The sequence below is a fragment of the Marmota marmota genome, unplaced genomic scaffold (genome assembly GCF_001458135.2).
Source record: "Marmota marmota marmota unplaced genomic scaffold, marMar, whole genome shotgun sequence".
Lineage (NCBI taxonomy): Eukaryota > Metazoa > Chordata > Mammalia > Rodentia > Sciuridae > Marmota > Marmota marmota.
In genome coordinates this window covers 4,314,337-4,326,047 of record NW_026000249.1, presented here as the reverse complement: position 1 = coordinate 4,326,047, position 11,711 = coordinate 4,314,337, and positions in this window count along the sequence as shown.

The following is an 11,711-nucleotide window of genomic DNA, read 5'->3' as shown; positions in this document are numbered from 1 at the left end:
TTTTATCATTGATTTCCAGTTTCATTCCATTATGATCAGGTAAGATGCATGGTATTATCTCCACACCTTTATATTTACTAAGGTTTGGCCTATGGCATAATATATGGTCTATCTTTGAGAAGGATCCATGTGCTGCTCAGAAAAACATATATCCACTTGATGATGGTTGATATATTCTGTATACGTCGGTTAAGTCTAGGTTATTGATTGTGTTATTGAGTTGTATAGTTTCTTTATTCAACTTTTGTTTGGAGGATCTGTCCAATGGTGAGAGAGGTGTGTTGAAGTCACCCATAATTATTGTGTTGTGGTCTATTTGGTTCTTGAACTTGAGGAGAGTTTGTTTTATGAACGTTGCAGCACCATTACTTGGTGCATACATATTGATAATTGTTATGTCTTGTTGGTGAATCGTTCCTTTTAACAGTATATAGTGGCCTTCTTTATCCCTTTTGATTAACTTAGGTTTGAAGTTGATTTTATTCGATATGAGTATGGCCACTGCTGCTTGCTTCCGAGGGCCATGTGAGTGGTATGATTTTTCCCAACCTTTCACCTTCAGCTGTGTATGTCTTTTCCTATCATACGAGTCTCCTGAAGGCAGCATATTGTTGGATCTGTTTTTTTAATCCAAATTACTAGCCTGTGTCGCTTGATTGGTGATTTTAAGCCATTAAGGTTTAGGGTTACTATTGATATATGGTTTGTACTTCCAGTCATGTTTGTTTGTTTGTTTGTTTGTTTTAATTTGGTTTGTTTTTCCTCTTTGATTATTTTCCCCCCTTTACTGAGTTAGCTCCCACTGTTGGTTTTGTGTGCTGTTTTTCGTTTCCTCTTCTTGTAGTGTTTTGCTCAAAATGCCTTGTAGTGCTGGTTTTCTGGCTGCGAATTATTTTAACTTTTGTTTATCGTGAAATATTTTAATTTCATTGTCAATCCTGAAGCTTAATTTTGCTGGATACAATATTCTTGGTTGGAATCCATTATTTTTCAGTGTTTGAAATACGTTGTTCCAGGATCTTCTTGCTTTCAACGTCTGTGATGAAAAATCAGCTGTCAACCTAATTGGTTTACCCCTGAATGCAATCTGCCTCCTTTCTCTTGTAGCTTTTAATATTCTCTCCTTGTTCTGTATGTTGGATATCTTCATACTAATGTGTCTTGTAGTTGGTCTATCACGGTTTTGTATGTTTGGGGTCCTGTAGGCTTTCAGGATTTGGCAATCTCTTCCATCTTTCATGTCTGGAAAGTTTTCTAAAATTATTTCATTCAGCAGTTGCTCATTCCTTTGGTTTGGACCTCTATACCTTCCTCTATCCCAATGACTCTTAAGTTTTTTTTTTTTTATGACATCCCATATCTCTTGGATGTTTTGCTTGGTGTCTTACCAGCTTTTCTGCGTTGACTATACTCTTTTCGAGTTGATATAATGTGTCTTCATTATCTGATGTTCTGACTTCTATTTGATCTAGTCTACTTGTAGTATTCTCATTTGAGTTTTTGATTTGGTTTATGGTTTCCTGCATTTCTAGGATTACTGTTTGATTTTTTCTTAAATCTCTATCTCCTGGTAGAATCGATTTTTTGCTTCTTGAATCTGCGTATGTAATTCATTTTCAAAGTATCCTTTCATTGTTTGGACTTGCTGTCTAATGACTTCTTTAAGATTCCATTCCATCTGAGTCAGGTATGCCTTGAGTTCTTTCTCTGTCCATTTTTCTGATGCCTCTAGGTTCTCCTGTAAATTTAAGTTGTCCTGCATTGTTTGTAATCCTTTTTTCCCTTGTTTTTTCATGGTGTTCACGTTACTTTCCAACTCTGTTTAACTGCTGTGTTTCTGTTTTCTCCTATAAATTTGTTTTGGTTTTGTATATCTCTGTGGTCTCTCCTTTGTGGTGGGAGACTATGTCTAGAGATGTTGGGCTTTATTGTAATTTAAAGCTGATTCATTTGTTTCATAAAAGGCTTATGGATTCTGTAGGCATATAGTGATCTGTTGTTTGGTCTTAGGACTTTATGTTTAGGTTGGGTGCTATGATGGTATGAAGGTTAGTATATCTTGGCTACTTTGGAAGATTGCTCTACTGAAGGAGGATATTAACAGGTGAATGGACCAGGGTATTTGGTAATAGCTAGGGACTTATGAGCCCTATAGACGGCCTCGGAACATTCACCTATTTGCATTTAGAAAATTACACGTAATGAAAGTTGTAATGCTTGGGATGAAAGTGAAGGGGAAGGGTAAGGAAGAAGTGCTTAAAGAGAAAGAGGGAGAGAAAGATAGGTAGAATAGAGGAGAATGGAAAGAACATTAAAAATTTTAAAGGGAAAAGAAAAAAAAATGGTAAGTGAAGTCTTAGAGTTCTATTTTCTTCTCTTCCAGTAGGCGGAGCTATGCCCTCCGAGCTGAGTTTCTGCCCTCTATATGCCAGAAGCAATCCCTGTAAGGTGGCTCCTCTTCCCCTACTGGGCCTCTCTCCAATCCTGTTAGCCCAGGGCTGTTTCTCTTCTCTGGCCCCTCCCCCCCTTTCTCCTGCCAGCCAGCCAGGCCCAGCTCACCTTAGGTGATCTCCACAGATCTAGTTACACTTGCAGCCCCCTGAGTGCCCTGTTCTCTGGAACGACTGAGCACTCTCTCTGTTTGCCATTCATCCAGACCCCAAGGTTGTGGAGCGGGTGATCTGGGAACCCTCAGCTTATTTTGCCTGGACTCCTTCAGTGGCCATGCCCCCGGGAGCTGGCGGTTAAGGCCTTGGCTGTCCCCGCTGGTGGTAGGGGGAGTTGGACGTCGGGAGTCCCCTCTGCTTCCCTCAGCCCCTACAGTCATGCCCACGGAGCTCTGGGGAGAGATTTTTGATGTTTCCCAGCTGTATGTATCTGGTGGAGATGGGAGTCACACACCTGTTGATGCTGATTCCACTGGGAAGGGATCCTGTCTGCCGAACTCTGGTGACGTCAGCTCTCTGCTATGGCGGGCCCCAGACTCCTTGTTAGAGTGTCTGATGGTTGGGGTGGGTCTGGCCTGTCTCTGGTCTGTCCCGGTCTCGGTTTCAGTTCTGGTCTGCTGTTTCATGAAGGCTTGGTTAGCAACCCCTTCAAAGGGTCTTTATGCCGCATACAGTCTCTGGCAGTGCTAAAACGCCTCTTCTGCTGCCGGTTGCCAGACAGCGGCAACCTGCACCTCCGTGCGCAGGGTGGTGGAGATTCACCTGTACCAAGGCAAACTGTCACCTCCAATAATCCCAAACTCCCCACCTAGGTCTCACTTCAGTGGAATTTTGCTGGGAGTTTCTCAGCAGGCAGAGTCCAAACGTTCTGATGTGTCTCTCTGTCTGCGTGGCTGAGGAGTTAATGAAAGCACTGCCTCCCTGCCCTCCACCATGTTGAGTCCCCCCTTGTTTCAATTTTATTGATTTAGGCTCTAATTTTAGTTATTTCCTGTCTTCTATTGCTTTTCATATTGATCTGTTCTTTTTCTAGGGCTTTAAAATGTAATGTGTGGTTATTTATTTGGAGACTTTCTATTATTTTACTGAATGAGCTTAATGCAATTAACTTTCCTCTTAGAACTACCTTCATAGTATCTCAGAGATTTTGATATGTTGTGGTGTTATTCTCATTTACCTCTAAGTGTTTTTTTTAATTTCATCCTTGATTTCTTCTGCTATCCATTGGTCATTCAATAGTGTATTATTTAGTCTCCAGGTGTTAGAGTTACTTCTTTTTATTTTATCATTGATTTCTAATTTCATACCAATATGATCTATCATACTGGTAACATCTCTTATTTTTTTATTTACTAATGTATTTTGTACATTTGGGGTCCTGTAAGCCTACTGTATTTGATTTTCCATTTTATTCCTTAGGTTTGGGAAATTTTCTGATATTACTTCATTGAAAAGATTGTACATTTCTTTATTTTGTCTCTCTGAGCCTTCATGTATCTGATAAATCTTAAATTTGTTCTTTTCATGTTATCCCATATTTCTTGGAAGTTCTGTTCATGGTCTCTTAACATCTTTTCTCCATTGTCACCTTTATTTTCAGTATTATATATTTTGTCTTCAGTGCCTGAAACTTTGTCCTCCAAGTGGTCTAGTCTGTTGGTGATGCTTTCCATTGAATTTTTATTTGGTTTTTTATTCCTTCATTTTGCATGATTTTCTCTAGAATCTCTGTTTATTGAAGTGATCTTCCACTTCCTGTATTTTCTCTCTGATTTCACTCCTTGCATCATTCTTTACTTTGCGGATCACTTGTGGTACATTCTAAACTCCTTCTCTGACATTTCTTCCACTGAGGTGTTGGTGGATTCTGTTATTGACTTGTCTTGGTTTCTTTGGGGTGATCTGTTCCCTTGCTTTTTCATGTTGTTTGTGTGTGTACCCATCTAATGGTATGGATCTGAGGCAGTAGAGTTTCTACCCTGTGGAATTAGTGTCCCTGAGGGTTTCCAGTAGCTTACCATTTACAGGAAGATAATAACAGCAACCAATGCAAACAACATACAGCATTAAACCCAATAGTTTCTGCTATGATGTATACAATGTTAATTGTCACAATAAACAGAAATTATATGATCAGTTATTGCCTACGATAAAAACAGTAAATTTGCAAAAGGGTTTACAATTTTGAATGGTGTATAGGGATAGAACAGGAGTGATGAGGATATGATGATTTCGAGAGAGGAAGAGAGAAACGAGAAGGAAGTAAAAAATTAAAGGAATAGTGAAAGAAAGAACAATAGAGATTGGCTGTTAGCAGAAGAAAAGAGAAAGAATCAAGGGAAACAAGTGAGAGAAAAATATATATGAAGTAAAAATTTGAAAAGTTAAAAATAAAAGAGTTAAAACCCTGAAATACACTAATCAAACATCATAGTCCTCAAAATAGTGATCCATGAAAAATAACTCACTTCAAAAAATGCTAGAAATGAGAAAAAACAAATATGAATATGTATAAATGTCCATAAATCATTAAGGTCACAAAGAGAGAGAAGAGAGAGAAAAAAATGATATTAATGAAAAGTCAAAGAATTCTTTCCTTTGGCATTCTCAGCAATGGTAGGTGGGGTCATTTGGAGTGTGATGCTTGCTAAACCCTTAGGGAAGGGTTGCTGCAGTCAGAGAGGTAATCCCATAGGCAGAACTTCTACAGGCAGGGTCTAGGCTTAGGTAGGGTCTTTGATGAATGCCAGTTGGTCTGGAGATTTTAAATCCACACACTTCCTGGACCCAGAAATTGCTGGTCCATGCTGGAATTCTACTCCCCAGGGATCTCTGCTTGGTTCCCCTCCTGTGGTTTTGGAGCCAATTCTTATGTTACCTGTGGACTCTACATTTTCTGATCTCAAGTTTACTCTCCAAACTGAATCTCTCCCACCCTTGTCCTTTTGAATTCCCGGCCAGGAGCATTTCTCCCAGCCAGTCCTGCAAGTAGCTGGATTGGAGAAAGAAGGAGAAAGCTGGGTGGATTTCCATGACCAATAGCCCCTGCATAAACCCCTGTCCATGTTTGATTTTCTCCTAGTCACAGGCACATTGTATGTCATGATGTGTGAGTTGGCCAGGCCTGTATTTTGAGCCAAACTTGGGTTTGCCAGGAATTAGATCTCTCAGTTTCTACCCCTGTGCCACAGCTGGAAAATAGTTCCTTCCTCTGTCCTCTTCACACAGCCAGTAAAGATGTGGTTTCTTTCCCACACAAGGATATTGTTCAGAATGCCTTTCAGTTTATTTGGACAGTGTCTCTGATCTCTAAGGTCTCTAAACCCAGGCATGCCTCAGGCCTCCTAAAAGTGTGGGTCCCTTTAATTCCCTTATCCTTCCACATTGCTCACAGAGGGACCACTCTAGCCATGGCAGTGGTTGTGGCACCAGCAATTTCTTCCTTTTTTTATATATTCAACCTTGAGTCCACAATCTGATTTGAATGTCCAGTATTAAATTTTGGTAAAGACCCTTTTTTTTCCATTCACCCACCTTGCTGAGAAGCTGCATATCTGCTTTCTTGGTTTCATGCCACAGCCAGGAAAGCAACCTTCTCTAGTCCACCATCTTGAAAAGCTATTAGAAATATCTCTTGAAAGCATATTTATAATTTGCCTTTTGTGAGTGTCTAAATAGAGACTTAATGCCTTCTGCAAGCTCAAATGGTCCCAACTTAGTATTGCTTATTTTTTGACATTCAATTTATTATAACCTGGCTGAAAGAGAACATTTTAAGGGCCGCATGTCCAAACATTTAAAAATATACTCTTACTTTCTCGTGACAGAATATGCCTGATTCATTGTAAGTTCTTATGCTCCATAGAGATCACCATCTATGTACCAGGGAGAGTACATTGTATTTTTTTTTACAAAAGAACTCAAGACAGGGCTGGGGATGTGGCTCAAGCGGTAGCACACTCGCCTGGCATGCATGCGGCCCAGGTTCAATCCTCAGCACCACATATAAACAAAGATGTTGTGTCCGCCAAAAACTAAAAAATAAAAATAAAAAAAAAAGAACTCAAGACAGACCAAAGAGCTTCAAACCATTGGTATGAGAAAAAATACAGGAAAATCCAAATGTTCAGGTTTCTGTTTTATGTTGCTCTGAAATGAGAGTTTATTGATCCAATTTTCTGTATTTTTTTAAGAAACTTCTGTATTATGGTTTCAAATTTTGTCACAACAAACAACACTCCTAATTTACATTATTATTCCATATTTAGAAATCTTTTTTTCTTCTCTTTGCTCAGGTATCATGGGATTGGCATCAAAATATAAAGTCTAGATTAGTAGTCATCAACTCGCTACCCATCAGAAAAATCAGCCCAGTTTTCTAGCTTTGAAGTAAATTTTATTGGAACATAGTTATCTTCATTCTTTACATATTGTCTGACTGATTTTGCCTTTTAATTCCAGAGTTTAATTTTTGTGGTAGAGATAGCATGGCCCCCACACCTAAAATGTTTATTAATTGGCCCTTTACAGAAAAAAAAAAATTCCCATCCTTGGTCATAATGATCTCTTTTGTCTTTTGTCTTCTCCTGTCAATCACCAATATCTTAAAAATTAAAAGGAAATCCCAATTTTTTAAAAAAAATACCAAAGAATATAGAGACATGGAATACCCAGTACTTCAACTAGATTCCTATAAATCTGCAATATCAAGGACTAGGACAATACAGATAATTTTAAGCTTTTTGGGGTTTCCCCCCAAAGCTCTTCATTAACTTTAATTTTTTTTTGTTTTAATTAGTTATACATGACAGTATCTTCTTTAACTTTTAACTATTACGGTTCCTACTATCATGACCTATTTATAATGGGCACCTTATAGTGAACTGAAACATTTGAAACACCTTTATATTTATATATGTAGTAGGTTGATTCTATCAATAGTCCCAGTTCTTCATCCACAACTTCCATGTCTATGTCCTTTTCCATACTGTTCTGTCACCAAAGAGACAGTGTATTTTCTGATTTCCTTTACTCATATTGGACTTATAACAAGCTTTAACCAGTAGAATATGGTGAATGTGAAGGGGTTTCTGTGGCTTTCAAGAGACCTTTTATGTTTTTACTCTCTCTTGCATGTATGCCCTTTCTATGACAACATAATCAGGAGGATGAAACCCACATGTTGCATATATGAATGCACAAGCAGCAACCAGCCAAGAACAACCAATGATGATAAATATCTATACATGTGAGCCCAGCTAAGAATGGCAGAGTTGCCTCAACCAATTACTGTCTATATAAAAACAATAAGTATTTGCTTTTTATGCTATTCAGGGGTTGGTTTATCATAAAGAATTTTCATAGCAATAGGTAACTGACATAAAATATATTGAATTATCTCAGTGTTCTACCAGTTCATTTTTATGAACAAATTAAAATATTAGAAAGTACAACCAAATTGATAACATAGAAATTTGAGATACATAAAACTTAACTTCAAGAGTTCAAGTAGAATAATTTTTATAAATTGTCTAAATTCCACAAGGGGAAACTCAGAAAACACTAGCACATTTGGATTATGACACATTTCATTTCCAATTCTGTAATCATATTACATTCAAATATCCCCAAATCCCTGTGCAAGTAATTCCCCACCATTTTTGGACCTGTCTCAGCTTTTTTAATCCCTACATAAGATAAACATGAGTATTCAGCAAGTTGTAGTTATAAAATAGTTTGATGTAATTATCCAACACTTTGCAGAGATTTTAGCCCTTCTAATTCTGAATAAATGCAAACTGTATAAATGTACAACTACTATAGAGCTAATCACTTTCTTATACATAACTTGATGAATGGTGCTCATAAAATGCCCAAATGTTAGATAAAGTTTTGCCCAAATCTAAACAAGCATATTGCATGTTGGGACTCCCACTTCCGTCTGGAAATGGCTGAGAATATATAATTTATTTTTAACAACTTGGTGATAACCCTTGTGGTTCAGATCTTATAATCACAAATAATTTAACCAATTTAGACACTAGTTACTTCAGACTGTGTGAAGAATTTTCATCTCACGTGTTTAATTGGCATCTGAATTCAAGTAGGGGTAACAGCAATACCTAAGAGTCATGTGCTTTTTACATATAGATATCCTGTGTTATCCTGTGTTTTTGCTTCTAATAATGACTGCTGCTCTGCTGGAGGCAGGCATGTCCAGGTTCAATCTAGCTTGTAGAATGGCTTGATCTTTCTTCCTTTGGTAAAATCTAATGCTCTCAAAATTTTCTTCCTTAAGTTACATTTTTGCCCTGCTTGTTCTCTCTCCTCTCTCTTGGTCTCATTTTCAGGAACTCTTCTGAGTATTTTAAAATAAAATTTCTTTTAGCTAAACTTCTCTTGGGGAATTTCCCAATTTTGAATCACGTTTAATTAAAAGCATAAGAGAGAGGAAGAAAATCCCTACCCACCCTCCCCCATGCGTCTACTTGTAGTTTCAAGTCAAAATTCTAAAGGTTCCAGACAGGAAAGAGTAGCTGGCATTTTTCCAAGATTTGAGGAGATCTGGGCTTCATGCCAGCATTTCCTTCTTTATCTTAGTTGGCTCTGTCCCAAGAAGGTTGTCTTTTCCTAAATATAATTTTGTCTGCAAATATCAGTTATTTGACACTTTACTTTTATTGTCTTGAGACAATTTCAAATCAGTGTGCTTCATAATCATGGCTAACCCTGGACATAATTATGAATATAGTTTGCAACTTCTTAGACATTCTTAGTACTGTTTTCATTTGGTTCTAATACATCTGTTCAGCAGAATTTTCCAAAACCAAATTCTTATTAAATTTACCACAGGTAGTTTCATATCTTAACTAAATTATTTTGATTTTTTTCACCTTGAATGCATCTAGTTCACATAGAAAATTATTTCTTATACCCAAACTTCTGAAATGCTACTATTAAAAAGTTTTTTTGGAAGTCTAAATCACAGAACTCCACTTGTGTAGCACTTTCCTAAACAGGAGTTAAAATAAACAAAACAACAAAACAATTAGTTTTTCCACATAACAAATTTATCACAGCATAAAATAATTGAAAGACTTTCTATTTTATTTTGTTTCCTTTGAGATCTGCCTCCTTTGGTTAGTAAGAATACACAACTGTCAGTTCCTTTCTTCTCTTCTCACATTTAAGCTCAAATTTTGCCTAACAAACAACCTAATAAATATGACTGTGGGGTAGTTGGTTAAGAACGTTATCCTCAATGTTGCCAATTATGATGGATCTATCCTAGCATCATTATAATAATTTTGGTGTCAGTTGTCCTTAACAGCCAGGTACTAGGTCAGGTGGCTCACTGTTTCAATTCCTGCCACAAATGCCAAGCTTTACTAGAGACAAATCAGATAGTTGCAATTAGGCCAAATTTGAGATTGTAATTCATTTTCCATTCACGGTGACAAGAAACCCAGAGTTAATAGGGTGATAAACCTCACCTGGAATAATTCCTCCTTCATTACCTACTACAGAGGTATTTGTCCTGATGCCACAGATGGTCCACCCACCAACCTTGCCTTTTGGCATCCACATATTTTGCTGAAATATCTTTTCTTGTAGCTTTGGCCATTAGGATCTGGGGCCTTTGCATCACAGTGATGTCTGATACCAATTAATATGAACATCACAATGAGATAATAATATGAATAATTGAAAGATACCAACAAATCCAGTTAAATGATATCAAGTTTATTTTAGAGGAAAGGTATAATGATTTATTTCTTCAGAAATAACTATGCAAAGTAAAAGATAATGGAAGAAATTCCCACATGCAGGAAGAATATTCCCACCTTCCCAAAGTTCCTCCAAGAAACTAGAGTTTCCTGTGAAACTACATGTAAAGAACAAAGATTCTACTAGGCTTTAGAAACTCACACTCTCTTATTCCCAAGGAGTCTTTTTAATCTCCTCCATTTCCCAGCTCTTCTTAAGTGTTTGCATCATATCATATCCAAGAGCAAACAACTTGTACCAAAAAATTTCTATTTACTCTTTTGTGTTTATGGTAAGACCACCACTTCAGTCTAGGAGTATTTTTTAAAGAAAGCAATTATTCAGGTATATCATTTAGAATGAAAATAAAATGAGACCTAGAATAGAGTGGGAAGGTATATCAATACATAGAGATAAATGGAGGAAGAAAACTCTGCAGAACAGACTTAGAAGAACCCAACACTCAGAAGGAAAAGTAGAAGCATGCAGGGTTATAGGACTAAAGAAAAAAATAATGTTTTGAGAAAGATTAACTATATAGAATGTCATTAAAATGACTAAAAATAATTCACTAGACTAGTGACATAAGATTGAGTGAAGATACAGTGATGCAGTTCATTAGGGTTATGAGAAAAGGGTCCAGATTGACCAGTCTGAAGACTGAGATGAAGGTGAAAACATGAAATACTGTGAATTACATTTATTTCAGAACATCAGGCCTAGGAGGGGATTAGAGAGATAGGACCTTGGCTACACAATACCCAAGGTCAAGGACATGATTCTATATCAAGAAGACCCAAAAACCTTCAATAGAAGACTTCTAGAGCATATAAAAAATTCAGCAAAGTAGCAGGATACAACATCCCATCAAAAATCCTATAATGAAACTGCTGATACAGAGATTGGGAATACTATCCTGTTTACAGCGACCTCAAAAAAATTACTTAGAAATAAATCTAACAAAGCAAGTAAAAGAGTCTACAATGAAAACTATAAAACACTCAAGAAAGAAATTGAAGAAGACCTTAGAAGATGGAAAGTTCTCCCATGTTCTTGGACAGGCACAATTAATAGTGTCAAAATGGCTATACTACCAAAAGAACCATACAGATTCAAAGCAATACCCATCAAAATATTAAAGACATTCTTCACAGAACTAGAAGAAACAGTCCTAAAATTTTGGGGAATGAATTAAAAGATCCAGAATACCCAAGGTGATTCTGAGCAAAAAGGGTCACTGAACTGGGTGTGGTGGCGCATGCTTGTAATCCCAGTGGTTCAGGAGGCTGAGGCAGGAGGATTGCAAGTTCAAAGCCAGCCTCACCAATTTAGGCTCTAAACAACTTAGTGAGACCCTGTGTTAAAAAAATAAAAAGGGCTGGGGATGTTGCTTAGTGGTTAAGCACCCCTGGGTTCAATCTTCAGTACCAAAAGAGAGAGACAGAGAGAGAGAGAGAGAGAGAGAGAGAGAGAGAGAGAGAGAGAGAGAGAGAGAGA